Source organism: Carassius auratus, unplaced genomic scaffold (genome assembly GCF_003368295.1).
Source record: "Carassius auratus strain Wakin unplaced genomic scaffold, ASM336829v1 scaf_tig00047359, whole genome shotgun sequence".
NCBI classification, from domain to species: domain Eukaryota; kingdom Metazoa; phylum Chordata; class Actinopteri; order Cypriniformes; family Cyprinidae; genus Carassius; species Carassius auratus.
In genome coordinates, this window is record NW_020527022.1 from 1813 (window position 1) to 21526 (window position 19714).

Sequence of the window (19714 nt, forward strand, 5' to 3'; positions counted from 1 at the left end):
TATAGCATAAGCCAAATATTTCTATTTATTTTCATTTCATATATCTAAGTTTTAGTAATTTCATTATTGCTTTGTTGTTGTTTTCTTTACCTTTATTTTTTTTATTTGTATTTCAGTTTTGGTTCTAGTAAATTTGTACTTTAACCTTAATTTTTTCTGTTCGTTTTTGAGGAATTTATCATTTATATTTTTTCATGTAATATTTATATATATTTTCTATGTTGTTATTTATAGTTGACGAGTCTGCAGGATTTCTTCGGTGATGACGATGTTTTCATCGCGTGCCGGTTTGGAGGATTTCGTTACGCTCAGGACGACGCTGCTCTCGGACACGCGGGGAAGGGAGCCGCGGCTGCGTTCGTTAACGGTGAGATTAAACACGTATCTGAGAGTCAGAGAGTATTCACACACACCACACACACACACACGTCCTGTCAGACTAACAGCCGTCTTGTCCTGTCTCTCAGAGTGTAAGAAATCACGACCGTCAGTCCCTCCCAAGACTAGTGCATACAAACCTCCGGCGTCCCGCGTCCCAAATCACCCCGTCCCGGTAAACCACACCACACACACACACACACACACACACACACACAACACACACAGTCACTGTGAACATTATTAAAGCACTGGTTACTCATGAGTTTCTGCTGATGGTTTTTCAGCCAATGAGGCTCCGAGAGCGACTTTCCCCCCGATGAGGTCATCGCAGTCCCCCTGCAGCCCGGGACTCACACAGCCGGAAGGTGTGTGTGTGTGTGTGTGTGTGTGGCTCTGCACACCTGTGCTCTGAGTGTGTGTTTGACATAATCTGTCTCCTCAGACATCCGGTCATGAAGCGTCTGCGTCCCCGACGCCCTCCAGAGACCTCAACGATGAAGAAGACCTCAGTCCTGAAGGTAAAACACACACACACACACACACACACACACACACGTTTGTTTTTGTGTAAAGTGTGTTCATCCCATAGGTGTAAATGGTTTTTATTCTGTAGAAACTGTATATTCTATGTCCCTTCACCAACCCTACACCTAACCCTAACCCTCACAGGAAACTTTGTGCATTTTTACTTTCTCAAAAAAAACTCATTCTGTATGATTTATAAGTGTTTTGAAAAATGGGGACATGGGTTATGTCCTCATAAGTCACCCTCTCCTTGTAATACCTGCGTCATACCCATGTCATTATACACACACACACACACACACACAAAATAACAAAATTAAATATTGAAAAGGGAAGTGTTTTCTTTCAGCTAGTTTACATTTAGCTGATGCACTACAATAACTCAGCTCTGCAGTAGCTCCGCCCAGAGTGGAATCTTATTGGTCCATAATCCCACATAACTGCATATTAAACACCAGGTGTGTTCTGATTGGCTGTCATTGTGACACTCTCTCTCTCTCTCTCTCTGCAGTGAACGGTAATGAAGTTCAGTCGTCTGTCATCAGTGAGAAGTATAAAGTGGGGAAGGTGATCGGCGATGGAAACTTCGCTGTGGTCCGAGAGTGTGTGGAGAGGTAAGAAGACTCGTTATCTCTCGAACGAATGTGAAGGGCTGAGATCTCACGTCATGTGTGCTGCTCTCAGGTCTACAGGACAGGAATACGCGCTGAAGATCATCGACAAGGCCAAGTGCAGCGGCAAGGTACGATTCCCAACAGCACGTGGTGTTTTGAGTTTTAGAACTGGACTGCCTTCATGGTTTGATGTTCTGTATTGTTTAACAAAAACAAAAATTATCGGAAAAAAGGATTTGCGATGCATGATCCGATTCGAGCGCTTCCAGACAGTGAATCAGTTTGCAGTGAACTCGCTAGTTTGATGACATTTACTGAAATAAGTGAAAAAAGTAGGATTTTTACAAATAAAATATCCATATTTTCAGTCCAATTATAATATCCAACACAAATCTAGAACATATCCAGGTTTTACTGCTAACTAGTGAAACACTCCATTAATGTGACTAGCTGCAGCTCAAACACATGTTAGATGGACACTGTGTTTTATGATCGAGTTAATTGACTTAATTGACTAGTTTTGAAGTAGTTTGACTGCAGTTCAGTTCAAGAGGAAATCAGCTGAAAGCATGCAGTCACCACACAACAGTGAAAACACAGCAGCGATTCTGATTGGTTGATTGGTGTTGACAGGAGCACCTGATAGCCAATGAGGTGGCGATACTGCGCAGGGTTCATCACCCCAGCATCATTATGCTAATAGAGGAGCTGGACACGCCCACTGGAACTGTATTTGGTGATGGAGCTGGTGAAGGTCAGTCACTCACACACACACAGCAGTCGTACTATGGGTAGTGTGTGACAGTGTTGTGTGTTTTCGGCAGGGAGGTGACCTGTTTGATGCCATCACTTCCTCCACCAAGTACACGGAGCGGGACGCCAGCGCCATGCTGTTCAACCTGACCGGAGCACTGCAATACCTGCACAGACTGAACATCGTACACCGGGACATCAAACCAGAGAACCTGCTGGTACACACACACACACACACACGCACACACACACACACACACACACACACACACACACACACACACACACACACACACACTAACTCACTCACTCACACACACACACACACACACACACACACACACACACACACACACACAAAACACTCACTCACACTAACTCACTCACACACACACACACACACACTCACTCACACACTCACTAACTCACTCACTCACAAACACACACTCACTTACTCAAACACATACTCAGTCACAAACATGCACATCCCCCCCCACACACACACACACTCACACTAACTCACTCACAATCACACACACTCACTCACACACATACTCACTCACTCACAAACATGCACCCCCCCCACACTCACACACACTCATGCTCACACTCACACACACACACACTCTTACTCATTCACTCACTCACACACTCACTCACATACTCACAAACACACACACACACACACACACACACTCACTCACAAACACACACACACACTCACACTCACTAACTCACACTCACTCACTTACTCACACACAAACAAACACTCACTCACACTCTCTCACTCATTCACTCACACACACACACACACACACACACACACATAAACTCACTCCAAACATGCACACACACACTCTCTCTCACACTCAAACACTTACTCACTCACTCACAAACATGCACCCCCCCCCACACTCACACACACTCATGCTCACACTCACACACACACACTCTTACTCATTCACTCACTCACACACACACACACATACTCACTCACACACACACACTCACACTCACTAACTCACACTCACTCACTTACTCACACACAAACAAACACTCACTCACACTCTCTCACTCATTCACTCACACACACACACACACACACATAAACTCACTCCAAACATGCACACACACACTCTTACTCATTCACTCACACACACACACACACACACACACACACACACACACACACACATAAACTCACTCCAAACATGCACACACACACTCTCTCTCACACTCACACACTTACTCACACACAAACAAACACCTACTCACTCACTCACACTCACTCACTCATTCACTCACACACACACACACACACACACAGTGTATAAACACTCATCTGTGTGTGTGTGCAGGTGTGTGAGTATCCTGACGGCACTAAGTCTCTGAAGCTGGGTGATTTTGGGCTGGCGACGGAGGTGGAGGGGCCGCTGTACACCGTGTGTGGGACGCCGACGTACGTGGCCCCGGAGATCATCGCAGAGAGCGGGTACAACTCATCCTAAGAGACCACGGTTTCATATCTGATCACATTTGTGAGGTCACACACAGTCTCCTGCTCGTCTTCTATCAGAGCGTTTAATCCAGTCAGAGATCTTCGAGTGTAGCTCGTGTCAGATCTCTCCTGATTGTGATCAAGTAAAGGTCAGAGTGAGGTCAGTAATATCTCCAGATTGACTCTTCCTGGACTGAAGCAGCTCAGCTTTACTTGATTCTCCATCAATCATGATTTAGAGTCTCACATCTGATCCTCAGGATCTTTTGAGGAGCTTTACTTTCACTGTTCTTGTCTCTGAATAAACCCCTTTATATTCTCACTCTATCAGTCTATATGAGCCATAAAAGCCTGATAAAAACATAAAACACATATGCAAAGTTTAAGCAAACTGTTTCCTATGATTCGTTTTTGTGAACTGGTTCACTTGGATGATGCATATCACTGAAGCAGTTCATACAAATGATTCAGTGATTCTTTGTGAAGGGTTTTAGGGTTTAATGGTGAAATATTCACTTAATTTCTCATATAATTTTAATGCTTTCATCCTTAGTGTATACTTTGTGTAAAAGTGATGTCTGTGTATTTTTGTCATGTTTTCCATATTTTACTTAAATCAAGATACATTTACTTGAAATGCAAAATATAATAATAATCCTAGTTTTCTTACCACAGAAATAGTGTAAAGAAAGAAAGAAATAAACATAGGCATTTTGCAGTGTATCTGTGTTATTTATTATCATTGATGTACTATTACACTGTTTTTATTATTAGTAGATTTTTCATATTCTCTTTCTTTTCTGTTTTATTTTCTGTTCTGTCATTTACATTTTTATTAGGTGTTTATTCATTTTTTTTTCACGTCTTAGTTAAGTAGCCTGACTAAATCAAAAATGAGAAATCTTTCCTACTACTAGCTGAAATAAAATAACTTTAAGGTTTTTTAAGACGAACTTAGAACCAGAGGTTGAGCTGCTGCTGGAGTGTGTGTGTGTTCATAGGAGTGTGTGTGTGTCTGTGTGTGTGTGTCTGTGTGTGTGTGTGTGTGCGTGTGTGTGTGTGTGTGTGTGTGCTGCAGGTACGGGCTGAAGGTGGACATCTGGGCTGCGGGTGTGATCACATACATCCTCCTGTGTGGTTTTCCTCCGTTCCGCAGTGAGAAGAACCTGCAGGAGGAGCTGTTCGATCAGATCTTACTGGGCAGACTGGAGTTTCCCTCGCCGTACTGGGACAACATCAGCCTCTCGGCTAAGGTTTGCACAGAACAACCGCACAAACACAGAACACACGCTCGCTCCACGTTTACTGTTTACTGTCAAGTTTTGAATTGTCGAGCCACAGAATAAAATAGGTAGTTGCGAGACTTTTTTTTTTTTGCAATTCTGAATTTACATTGTGCAACTAACTTTACTACTTTTTTTTTATTTTGTAGCACGAAAAAATCAGAACTGCAAGATGTGAACTTCTGAGAAATTAAAAGTCACAATGACTAGTTTTCTTCTTTTATTCTGTGGCAGAAAACAAGCTTTCATGAGAATCTGGTGTGTGTTCTGCAGGATTTAATTGGGAAGATGCTGCAAGTGAATGTTGCTGTTCGTTACACGGCCGACGAGGTGCTGGAACACCCCTGGGTGCAGGTGAGGACACACACACACACACACACACACACACACCATTCACATTCTGTGCACAGTATATAATTATTACTAATAAACTAGTACTTACATTAAATTCATAAAAAGTGACATTTATAATGTTACAGTAGATTTCTATCTCAAATAAATGCTGTTCTTCTGAACTCTGTTCATCTGTGAATCCTGAAAAATAAAATGTATCACCGTTTCCACAGAAACTACAACTGTGTTCCACATTAATAATAATAATTAATGTATCTTGAGCAGTAAATCATCATATTATTCTGATTTCTGAAGATCATGTGACACTGAAGACTGGAGGAATGATGCTGAAAATACAGCGGAGCATCACAGAAATACATTACACTTTAACACAGATTCACACAGAAAAAAGATGTTTAAATAGTAATAATATTTCAGAATTCTAACTGTATTTTTGATCAAATAGATGCAGCTTCGGTGAACAGAATCTGAATAAAATCTGACTGTAATGTAAATGTTGTGGTGTGAGCAGGACGATGCTGTGATGGACACCAACATGGAGTGTGAGATGAAAGATGGAGCTGAATCAGAAAACACACACAACAGCCCCGCAGCAGAGGCTGAGGTGACACACACACACACACACACACTACATACCATAATTACCTTCAGCTCATACACTGCATCTCGTTTCCTCTGTCACAGGTGGATCATCTGTAACGTCTGATTGTTTCTGTGTAGATGACAGCTGGCAGTAATCTCTCCAGAGGCGAAGAAGAAGAGAAACCTTGATCGTGAACACAAACCTCAACATCCAGACCAGACCAGACCAGACCAGACCAGACCACCTTCTCTCTTCATCTTTTTATCCCTTCTTCATTCCCTTTCATTAGTGGTGTGTGCGCGAAGTCAGCCATTGATTTCACTTAGCTCTCATATTTCAGTGTTTTTCATTCTGAATGAATCCAATCCGATTTCAGATCCTGAAAGTTGTTTATATGAACGATAAACTCCACATATATTCATTTACATGTATATTTACATGTTCCATTAATTATAATAAGACCACCAGAGCTGACATGAGTGGTTTCGGCCTAGATGACACATAAAAGGAAAATCGACAAATACTTCAGAACAGATTTTTTTTTAATAGGAAAGTTATTATAACGTTATAAAAACGTTATTTCTGAATGTTTTGAAACAAGTATTAACTTTTAAAAAAATGCATCAAACTCAAATGTTTTCCTCATGTTTCTATGATGTTCGGTTTGTGAATGTCCAGAAACTTTTTTCTTGTTTCTCTTTGATCTTTTTGCAAACAATGTCAGTGTTACATTTGAGTGTTCTCTGAACATTCCAAAACTAGAAACATTTAAAAAACCTGAGATAAATGTCCAACTAATGCATTTCTGGAGCGAAGTAGAGATAACGTTTCTGTGCTAACGTTTTGAGAACATTATTAATTTCCAGAGAACGTTGCGCAAACGTTCTATTAACGTTCCTGTAAGAAGGTTCATCATCTGCTGTCTATGAGAGCATGTAAACCTGTGCTTCAGATCATGCGTTCGTTTTCTTCACTTCTGGTCTGTGTTTGTACGCAGGGCTTCGACTAAACCAGCGACCTGGACTCTTACTGCACTGTGTCCTGCCCTTGCCCCTTTTCTTTCTTTCATACGAGTCAGTGTTGGTGTCTGATCAGATGCATCATTAGAGTCTCATTTCAGACATCTGCATCTTTATACCTGAACTGAATGAGAACAAGACGTTTGAATTGTGTTGCCAGATGTGTTACAAGTGTATGACTTTGCTTTACACCAAAACTTCAGTCTTTAGTGAATGAGGACGAGTGTGTGTGTGTGTGTGTGTGTGTGTGTGTGTTTTTATCTCCATGAAATGCCTCTGTTTTTAGAAGAACTGTTAAGTCAATTCTTTTCTGAACGGCCACTTGTTGTATTAACGGTATTCACTTTTGTACGGTGGATGTTCGGGACCTTAAGCTAGTCGTAATTAGGCCGATTCTAATTATGGATTTATTTCATGTTTTGTTTTGTATTGCAACAATACATCATGAGTAGCTGATGAAAACACGAGTGTGTGTTTTATTGCATGTGAATGGCGTTTGAAATGAAGTGTGAATGCACTTTTTTGGTTTTAATTGCATTAATGTGACCGTTCCTCAAAATCAATATTTATGGGATGACACTTAAATACAGCCGCTTTGTCATTGAAACAACCTGGTTTTCACAACTTTCTAAAATATCTAAATTAAAAAGCATCAATTAAAGATTTTTTTTATTGTATTTTGTGCAGTAGGCCTAAAATTTTATAAAAACATGATTTCTGGACATGGATCATCAAGTATAATACTGTTCAAAAAATTGGGGTCATTAAAAAAAAAAAGAAATAATTGATACTTTTATTCATCAAGGACGCAAGACATTTATAATGTTACAAAATGCTGTTCTTTTGAACTTTTTGTTCTTCTGTGAATCCTGAAAAATAAAATGCATCACAGTTTCCACAAAAATATTGTGCAGCACAACATTGATAATAATCAGAAATGTTTCTTGAGCAGTAAATCATCATATTATTCTGATTTCTGAAGATCATGTGACACTGAAGACTGGAGGAATGATGCTGAAAATACAGCGGAGCATCACAGAAATAAATTAAACCTTAAATGATATGAACATGGAAACAGCTGTTTAAATTAAAAATTTTTTTTACAATTTTTACTGTACTTTTGATCAAATAAACGCAGAAGACACTTTAAAACTTTCAAAAAATCTTAGCACAAACTTTGAACTTTTGGCCATTCTTATAATAAATATACATTTTACTAGTTATTACAAGCTCTAAAATATTTCATTAGATAAGAATTCATATTTAAAATTAAATCCTTATCCAGTAAATCATGAATGACTGGTAATGTATTGTATAGAAAAAGAAAGAAAAAAAGAAAATTATGGGGTAATATTTAGGGTAGTATTGATATTTACATAACTGATTTGTTTAATGCTGGTTAAAACGGTAAACAAGTTATTCGGGCCTCACACACACACACACACACACACACACGTCAGTACAGTACAGGAGATCCACACACTTCAAACATCCCCTCACTAACCTCGTTTAACTGTATGACATGATCTAATAAAAGGCAAAACGCAGAAACGCTCATCAGGCACTTGACAGGACGGCCCCGTGTGTTCAGGGGTCCAGCAGCACTAGGATGTAGTTTTTGGGGACCATGCCACGTTTCCCGCCAGATTCTCCGAGGAACCACTCAGCATCCATGTCCTCCAAAACACACACCACATCTCCTGCCTGCACACACACACACACACACACACTTTACCAATACTGTTGACCTATCTGTACTTACTGTAAATCAGTGAATCCAATTTTTTAGAATTACATATATTTTATATATGAATATCATTTTAAATATAATTTTTACATTAGTAAATCTCTCACAGACCTTCAGCTGGAGCTCATCCTCACACTCAGGAGTAAAATCATAAAGTGCTCGTCCTCTGATTCTCGCTCCTGCAGGGGGTGCTGTAGAGAAAGAGATGGCCTGTCAATCAAATGTTTCTCATGCTTATAACTTTAAGATAACCACACACAGACTAGAGATGCATGATATATCTACATATCTGCATTTGACATTACTAGACAATTATTTTGACATTAGTGAAATTGCATGAACATGGTTTCAGTCTTACTTATCTGTTCATTAATTCTTAGAGTGAATGTAGAGGTATCATATTGATCATTAGTAGAGTACGGAGTACCACAAGGCTCAGTACTAGGACCACTGCTTTTTATATTTTGCATGTAACCCTTGAGAGATATCATCAAGAAACTTAGCCCAATGAAACCTACCAATTTTCAAAACTAATGGAATTCAATGGAACGTGGAATGATATTAAAACCTGAATGACTAGTAATTTGCTACTTTTAATTCTGAAAAAAACTGAGGTGTTAATTATTGGATGAAAAACCTCAGCATGCGAAAACCTGAAACGACTTGATGGTTGCTCTGTTAATTCTTCATCATCAGTTAGGAACCTAGGTGTGCTATTAGATAGCAGTCTTTCCTTTGAAAGCCACGTTTCTAGTATTTGTAAAACAGCAGAAACATTAATTTTATGCGTTCATGACCTTTTGATAATACCTAGAATTTTCTAAATCAACTGTGGGCAGCAGATCTTTTTACTTTTCAGCGCCTAAACTCTGAAAAACAAAGTAACTTGCATTGCTTTTTTGAAACCGTAACTCAAAAAAGTATACAAATATATTTTCTTGTAAATTAAAAAGTAATGTGTTACTTTACTAGTTACTTGAAAAAAGTAATCTGATAACGTAACTCGCGTTACTCGCAATGTGTTACCCCCATTTCTGGTCATGTGTATGCCAGGTTAAAGAGATTTAACTTGTTTATCCAGTTAAACCACACTAATAATTAAAAATGACTTTAGATAAACTTCATTATTTTTTATTGTTGAAGAGCTATACAGACTAGAATTTACTTTTCCTTCAGCCTGAGGTTTATTCATTACACGTTTTGGTGTGAAAGGGCTTTTACATTTGCTATAAATATAACTTCTTATATTAAAAACAATCAAGCCCTGCTCAGATTTAAAAAGTAACTCGAAAGTAACAAAACAAAAGTAAGGTAACGCATTACTTTCCATAAAAAGTAACTAGGTAACGCATTTATTTATTTTTTTAGGGAGTAACGCAATATTGTAATGCATTTCTTTTAAAAGTAACTTTCCCCAAACACTGCACATGACACACTATCACATTTCTATAATTCAAATCCATTTAAAGATTGTTGGACTGCATTAATTAAGTCACCAGGAACTGGGAACACTTCCCATAACACCCAATGTACTTGCTACATTGTAAGAAGAATGGCATCTACGCTAATATTAGTCTCTTTCATTCTTATCTCGAGGTCATCGTAGCTTCTTGCCACTGTGGCCTTTGGCATTGTTGACTTGACTCCACAGACACTATTGTAAGGGAACTTAACTGAGCTGGACAATAACATCAACAATGAACTGACTTTAACTGATAAACAGACTGCTTTCTATTTTCCGCTTGCATTATAGGCACACCTTTTTCCTGCTTGTGTCTGCTTTGACACAATCTGTATTGTATAAAGCGCTATACAAATAAAGGTGACTTGAATTGACTTGTATATTAAGTGGGAGAATGTTTATTTACCGGGAGATTCCAGAGCCAGTTTTCTTGGCAACGCTTCAGTTTCCTCTACAGCCTGGATGAAATTGAGAGGAAAGATTCCGGTCTGTCCGTTCAGGAGGCCACGCCCCCACTCCTCATTTACATATTCCATTAGAGTGATGACATCACCCTCAGTGAAGGACAGCTCCCCCTCCTCCCCCTCAAATCTAAAACGGGCCACGACACACCTGGAAACAGCAACACAGGAGCTGACTGTTTATGAATTGTGAGATTATACATACCGACATTATTTTTAAATTAATTTCCATGACATTTCCATCACATTTACATACCTATTTAACATTTCATTCGATATTATAGATATTATATGATGTAACCCAAATTCTGACTTCTGTCATGTGTGCATTTGCTACGTGCTTAAAAGTACAGGACAGCCTGTGCTGAAGGCCTCAGCTGAACTTTAGACTTAGAAGACTTCTATATCAATATGGAAATAAGAAAAGTTAAAGATAAAAGATTTCCACGAAATGTTTATACTTCTAAGAACAGCATGATTCAGAGACGTTTATATTCCATCACATGTCTGTTATTTGGAGTCATTCGAACCCCCCCTGTGGGTTCTTAACAAAAGAGAACCAGACGATTAATCTTCTGAGGTAGGACAGTTGGACTTTGAACATACAATCTGCTGACCTTACGAAATAGGGAACTGAAATTAGGCTGCAAGGGCTAGGATGTATTTTCGGAGAAGGATGACGACTGTTTTGATATCTGTTTGAGACGTGGCTGCAGAGACGTGGCATGGGTTTGATACAGATTTGCAGGACTATAAGAGGAGGCAAATTCACCCCTCCTTACTCTCTCGCTCAGACTGAGTTCAGCATAGACCCTTCTAGCTGGACTTAGTCTTTTCTCACCTTCTTTATCTTTGATTCCGGGCTCACTTGAATACTTTGAACTTCTCTCAGGTTTTATTCATCTCAGATATGATTATTATTATATTATTTGTTATTATATGAATATTAGTATAACTTTTGACTTTGGATATACAGGTATTGTTGTATACTTTGTATTATTATTTTTAACATCTTGATTACTTTTTAATATTATAATGCATTTTGTATTACTTTTAATTGGGCAGCATCCATCATACATGGATTGCTTTTAAAACTATATTAATTTTGGGATTTGTATTTTCTATATTTGAAGCTGATTTTAATACTTACTAATCTGTTTGCAAGTTATGAGTTGTATTCTCATTTCCTATATTCTTTGAATAAATTTGCATACTAAAATACCACCCCACCGTCTGACCAAGATTGAAGTCTCATTTTTTTGCATCATTATATATATATATATATGCTAATAAATTATCTTTTTTTTCAGCATGTTTCACCTATTCTGTAGGTTTTGTTGAATCTGCTGCTCTGAGGGCTCGTCCTCTAGCAGAAGCCCACTGACAGTTACATCTTGACCTTTGACCTCTGAGGGCCAGAGGTCATGGAGTGTGTTCAACTGTGTTTGTGGGACTGGATCATCCAGGACAATCAGGTGCTGCTCTTCCTGATGGAGGAAATAATATTTCATGATATAAAATACAGTTTACTACATTTGCATAATTAGCAAGAGTGTGTGTGTGTGTGTGTGTGTGTGTGTGTGTGTGTGAATACACTGACATGGAAAGATGTTTCCTGAGATGGATCCTCTTGCTCTGCTTCTTCTTGAAGAGCTTTGTTCTTGTGCACAAACACATTAACATCATTATATGCCGTTTATTCATTTATAAATAGATTTAAAACACGAAGAGATCATCAGATAATAAAGTCTGATGCATGAAAATGCATGATCACAATCCACCTTCACTGTAAGGTAAACAATAGTAAGTCTTACAGATTTATTACGACATCCTGGTCAGTAAATTATGACAAACACTTAACCCTTAAATAAACCCAGGAAGTTTTCCTAGAGTTCTTCTCAAGTACTCACAGAATAGCGCTTGTAAAGTGGATGTCCTGGTTTGGGTCGGGGTGGGAGGGGCGGGCATCGCTTTGGCACCCTGCTGCCTGGCAGCTGATTGGTCGCAGCAGGGGAGGAGGAGGAGCCTGGAGGTTTGGTCACTTTGATTGGAGGAGGCCGGAGTGGGAGGAGTCTTCTGCTGCGGAGATAAAAACAGAGAATGATGGACGGGGAAAAAAAACTAAACAGACACCTGATTTTGGAGTAAAAACGCTGCAGTACACTGAAGGGAGAGGAGGAGTGGAGGTGTCAGAAGCTCTGGAAACATCCACCTGAACACAAACAATCATCATCAACATAAAATACTCACGCTAACATGAGAACTTCCTCATAAAGGTGTAATAAGCAGCTATAACTGACCTGTGAGGCGGAGCGTGTCTTCCTCAGCAGAGGTGGAGGAGGTCGGGAGTGTTTGGGGACTGACGGACCTGGGTATAATCACAGGTGTTTATAACGTTTTGATTGAGACGATAAGCAGACATTAGGGCTGCAAGATAAATCTAAATAATGTCAATGTGCTGTGATTTAATTAATTAAATAAATGCACTACATGTATCAGCGAAGCATGACTTTGTGTCCATTTACACACAAGCAAACAAATTTAATCACAATTTTTTCAGAAGAAATGCAATGAATTTTTTTCCTGAAACCGTGCATCCCTACTAGTAAGTAAACTAGAAATCCAACAATATACCAGACACCACTCACGTTTTCCAGCGCTCTTGTCCGTTACAGTCACTGGTGGTGTTTTCACTGGAGGGTTTATAGCTCGATCATCCGAACTTCTTCTCTCGGACGAGCTGGAGACCTCCGCTGCCATCTGCTGGCCGGGAGGAGTGCTGTCAAGACGGGCGGCTGGAGAAGGTCTGGACTCTGGTGGACTCTGGAGTTTCTTCAGAAGGGGTCTGGGTGCTGGAACTGGTGGACTCAGGGGTTTGGAGGGGTTTTGCTCAACAGTAGTTTCACTGGTATCAAAAACCTCAAAGACAGACGGTTTTAGGGCGAGCTGGGATTTCGATTTCTGAGTTCTAGGTCATGGTTTTGGTCTATTTAATGGCTCTACAGGTTCAGGTGTTATAGAGGTGCATGGTGCATCATTTTCTACATTGCTTGCATCACTTTGTTGAGTGTCTTCATGTTGGACAGGTGTTGCGTCTGAACCAAACACTTCCAGCAGGTCTTGCAGGTATTTGCTGGAGATGTCCGACGGAGCATCATCGAACCCGGCGAAGATGTTTTCGGTGCCGTCATCCTTCAGTCGCACTAGAGTCTGAACTTTGACCTCTCTCGTCATCGTCTGGTCCAGGACGTCGTCGTTGGGTCGTAGGGTGACTCTGGAGCGCGGCCGAGGTCTGGGACGTACACTCGGCTCCTCTTTTATCGGCTCAGCTGGGGAATCGAGGTTGATCTGAGCGGAAGTGGTGGTGAGGGGGGCGGGGTCTGTGGGAGTGATGTCATCGATGATGTCATCGGAGTCCGTCTGCACGTGCAGAGCGTCTCGAGATTGGTCCACTTCAGGCGTGTGGTCGAGGGGCAGTGAGGGGCGCGGTGGTTTGGGGGGTCTGCGAACTACAGGAAAACATTCACAAGACAAGAGGAACAACTTTTGAAGATGGCAACCGAAAAAGTGCAATAAAAAAACACTTAAAAATGCATATTATGGTTATTTTCTTTCATCTAGTCTGAAGAAAAGACAAGTTATGGAAACAGAATCTTAAAATTGACCGTTGCATGGAAAGCCTGTAGTGATTTCCCTGAAATAATTAATTTAATAGTACATTTCTGTTAGTTTTAATACGTAAAATGTGCTTCATCTTTTGATGAAATGTCTAATCAGTAAAATATTGGCCTTAAATGCAGCCTGAAACCAACCCTCAGTGATGCCTGATCTCACGTCTTCATACCTGGACGAGCAGCAGAGGATTGTGGGCCGGGGGAGTCTCTGTGTGTCTGCGTGGCGATGGTGCTGGTGGAGTGACCAGGTGATGGAGATGAAGATAACGAGGCGGAGGGGGGAAGACTCTGCTCACGGCTCTTTTCTCGGATCACCTGCTCGTAGGAAGGAGGCGGGAGCTGGGGAGGAGGAGCACGATCAATCAATCAACCAATCAAACACATGGAAGGTTCCACACATGTATCTGAAGCTCCACCCACCTGCACTGTCGCCGAGCCTGCAGCCCAAGTGGGCGGAGCCGGGGGCGGGGCTGGAGGAAAGGCCCCAGAATCCCCTGGGAACCATGTATTGGACAGCAGCGGTTCAGCAGAGAGGATGGTGATTTGTGGACGCCTGCTGCATGACGTGACATGTTAATAACATCACCTTCCTCAGTCTGATCCCCGTTTAAAACAACTAGTTAATAACCCTCTCAGAACTAGAATGAGAGCATGAAACAAGATTTATGAGAGTCTCACTCCTAGTTTTGAGAATTTATATTTTAGTACCATTGAGATACTATTACAGTTTATAATAATATGCATTTACTTGTACTAGGTTTTTTAGTATTTTTACTAATCAGTATAGTATTTTTATATGCTTAGTCACATTTTTATTTCAGTTTTAGTTATTTTACTTCACCAACTAAACATTTTTTATTCCTTTTTGTTTTGTTTTAATTAACTATAAAATCCCTGGTAAATAGAAAATATTTAAAATTGGTATTAATGTGACCAAGAGGTTATCTAAATTTATTTTAAAGATTGCATACATTCCTGAAAAAAAAAAAAAGTATATATATATATATATATATATATGTATACACACACACACACAAATTAAAACTATCAACTGTGGCTCTAATTCAAGCACAACAATACAAGTATTTGTGTCCCTAATAAATCACATGGGTTTGTTTACAAGGGAAACGACAGTGTCAGCAAAGAGCTTGAGATCAGATTGAAGATGTAATAATGAAACCGAAAGTAAAAATCACCAAACTGAGCAGAGAGAGAGAGAGAGAGAGAGAGAGAGAGAGAGAGAGAGAGAGCAGGAGTAGAGAGGCGTGCACTGACCTGCGCTCTCTCTGAGGGTCAGTCTGAGAGCTCGTCCTCGCTGACGCTGTGTAGTTTACAACAAAAAACACAAACACAGAAACCAAACTGACATGCACACATCTGACAGCACGTACAAGACACACCGAATCGCCAAAAACATGCCACGACAGGCGCACTCACTGCGTTTGATGACGGCTCTGATGGAGGAGAGCGGCCCTTGGCTGGAAAAGCGAGAGAAACACAGATTTTTTCCACTGATTTAATGACTCAAGGCCAGTTTTCCCTGTTGTTTTCCAGTGACATGACTGGAAACACATTTTACAGTTACATAACACACACACACACACACACCACACCCAAACCCCCCAGACACAGGCTTTCCTTAAACACACACAATGAACAAGATATATGCCACTATTTTACTGTTACAAAACAGAGCCGGTCTTGTTATTCCTGTCAACATGCGTCGAGTTCAGTTCGACGGTTTGATGTTAATGGTTTTTCCTTCTGTGGTGTAACAGGTATTTCCAGAACTGAGCTGGAGGGAGTGCTCTTCTTATCACAGGTTCTGATGGGAGGAATGCTGGCAAATGTTCAGACACGAATCCAGAGCTTCACCACCAGCAGATGAAGCTCTGAACACAAACACAGCTCTTTGACTTGTTCTTACAATCAGGAAAAGCTAATTATAACACAGTTCAAATCACATTTCCCCCCTAAGCAAGAGGAAGAAAGATTCTTGCATAAAGAAAATAAAGCAAATCAAGATCATTATTAATGTTTGCATTCAAAAATTAAGGTTTGCATTTAAAATTGAATATTTTTCATCCAAATAGTTTTTAGTTTTATGTTATTCACAATGCTTTTTACTGCGATGCAGTCATTAAAAAAAAAAAAAAAGTAAATAAATAATAATGTAACTCAGTGACTTAAATTACAGGCAGTACAACATATTTTTATGAACTCTAAATACTTTATAATTTTATGATCTATTTTGGTTTATTTTTCAGTGCTGTCATTTTGAGTTAAATGTGTTAAGAAATGTGTACAATTGTAAAAAAACAAACAAAAAAACCCCTAATAAATACATAAATGTAAAAGTAAATAACTAAAAGTAAAAACTTCTAAAATAGGCATAAACATTTATCTTTATTTTTCAGTGCTGTAATGCACAAGTTGATAAATACTTTATAATTTTATGATCTATTTCTGTTCATTGTCTGGTGCTGCGGTTACATGAATGGAAATGTGCAAAATTGGCAAAAATAAATAAATAAATAAAATCAAAAAATTATCTAACAAATGAAATAAAAACTTCTTAAAATAGGCAAAAATGATTTATAATTTTTATGATCAATTTGTTTATTTTTTTAGTGCTTTGATGAGAAATTAAGTGGGTGGAAATGTGTTAAATAATAATAAAAAATAATAAACTTAAAAAAATAGGCATGAATGTTTTAGAACAAAATTGTATAAATTTCTGTTTATTTTTCAGTGCTGTAATAAGGAGTTAAATGTGTAGAAATGTGATAAATTATATTTTTTTTAATCTTAAAATTGTATATATATATAATTTCCTGATACTGATCAAAACAAATATTTAGCTCTTACCTGGAGTGGCGCTGGTCAGGTTTATTTCTGTCTGAATGCTCTGGAAACACACACACACACACACACACACACACACACACACACACACACACACACAGAAAGGCTCATTAAATAACTCTGTTTGTATAAATAACAGCGTTCAGCGGTGATAACAGCAGATTTCAGATATTTCTCGACAGAAAAGGCCTGATTCAGCTAAATGAAGGACAGATGAAGATTCATCAGGCTGTTACTGACAGACCCCTGCACACTATGGAGGGGGGGGGGTCATGATCACATGACCTCAGACTCGGGTCACATGACCCACTCAGAGCTGCTCATGTCTCCATACACACACATTACAGAAACACAAACCACTAGTGAATGTAAATATACACTGTGTGTTATTTGATGAATATTGAGGGTTGGACAGAGGAAACCCTGAAGAAACAGAGCTGAGAGACTGCAGCGAAACTGAAATACACGTGTTAGTTTCAGCCCAGGACAAAGCAGATTCATCATTCATATCATATGAAGAGGAAACAACAATCCATCAATCAGAAATAAATTACACTACTGCAACAACCAGCAGACAAATGCATAACACTCTTTTAATTATATTACATTTAAATGACACGGACACATTTATACACACACACACACACACACACACACATACATATACAGTCAGGTCCAAAAATATTGGGACATCGACACAATTCCAGGGAAAGAATTCTTCGATCATCCACCACAGTTGTTTTCCATGGTCTTCCGGGTAGTTTGGTGTTTGGAAAGCAACCACAGAGATTTTTAAGGGAAAGAAGTGGAATGTTATGCAATGGCCAAGTCAATCACCTGACCTAAATCCGATTGAGCATGCATTTCACTTGCTGAAGACAAAACTGAAGGGAAAATGCCCCAAGAACAAGCAGGAACTGAAGACCGTTGCAGTAGAGGCCTGGCAGAGCATCACCGGGGATGAAACCCAGCGTACGCTGATGTCTAATTGATCTCCAGACTTCAGGCTGTAATTGACTGCAAAGGATTTGCAACCAAGTATTAAAAAATGAAAGTTTGATTTATGATTGTTAATCTGTCCCATTACTTTTGGTCCCTTAAAAAGTGGGATGTACATATACACACTGTTGTAATTCCTACACCGTTCACCTGGTTTGGATGTAAATACCCTCAAATTAAAGCTGAAAGTCTGCAGTTAAAGCACATCTTGTTCGTTTCATTTCAAATCCATTGTGGTGGTGTATAGAGCCAAAAAGATTAGAATTGTGTCGATGTCCCAATATTTAAGGACCTGACTGTATATATATATATATAATTTTATTATTAGTATGCTGTTTAAATATAATAATACTTAATACTAAACAGAAATTATATATGGCTTAAAATAGAAATTTCTGTAAATTTAAAAAAAGAACATAAATAGTAAAATAATAATTATGATGCCACTTTTTGAGCTAACCGAAAATATAATCAAATAAAATTAAAAAGAGATGGTATGTGACCAAAAAATTTAAATAAATTGAATAATAGCTATACATTTAAACATAATTTTAATTAACTTAAATTAACTTTTTTGTTTTTATATATACATATACATATACATATACAAACATATATATACATACATATATATATATATACATACATATATATATATATATATATATATATATATATATATATATATATATGCGTGTGTGTGTGTGTTTTATAATACCTATGCCTTTTTAATCAGTTCACAAGTATTCGTATCAAAATCATCGTTAGAAATTAAATAAATAATCAAGCACTAAGGGTGATTACAGGTGGTGAAAAGTAAATTATAACAAAAAAATGTATTGGCGTCTGCGCGGATTTTAATTGTTTGTTTGTTTGTCGTGTCGCGCGTACCTGTGCTCCGTGTCGCGCGCAGACGCTCCTCGTCCTCCTCAGCTCGTGCCTCCGCCATACCGGAGAAATACTGTTATTTACCGACTAAAACACAACGACAACAGATCTGAACTGCATTCCTCCTCGGACTCGGATGTGAAGTTTCTTATGACCGAGGCCGATTCTGATGAGTTTCTGTTTTCTATCGAAACGACTGAAGTAACTCTATTGTCAGGTCGCGCGCACGTCAACAGGAAGCTCTTTTGTCCATGTGAGGGAGAAGAGGGAGGCGCCAAACTTCGCACGAGGATGCCAACAGCTCCATGCATTCTGCCAGATTTCTCGTGGAGGTGTGATTATTACCCAAACTGTTTTTTTCAAAGACATAATAATACAAAGCCTACCAGACAAGATGTAGGCTACTAATTTTCCACGTGTTAGAGTAAAGTGCAGAAGACTCTGTAAATACAAAAAACACTCCATATAAATGAAAACACAGAACGCTTCTCTAACTCTTTTTGAGAATCAAATCATAAAATTCTGGGATCGCTCTCTGGTGGTTCCTTCTTTTATAGAAACATTCCCAGAACGTTTCAGGGATGTTTTGTGACATTTAAAAAGCAACC

The 19714-nt window shown here is 39.0% G+C and overlaps 2 pseudogenes; one reads left to right on the forward strand and one right to left on the reverse strand.

The window, feature by feature from the left end:
• Nucleotides 1-234: 234 nt before the first annotated feature.
• Nucleotides 235-7671, forward strand: LOC113088839 (serine/threonine-protein kinase DCLK2-like; annotated as a pseudogene).
• A 271-nt stretch (nt 7672-7942) lies between these two features.
• LOC113088838 (SH3 domain-containing protein 19-like) lies at nt 7943-19377 on the reverse strand (annotated as a pseudogene).
• Nucleotides 19378-19714: the final 337 nt, after the last annotated feature.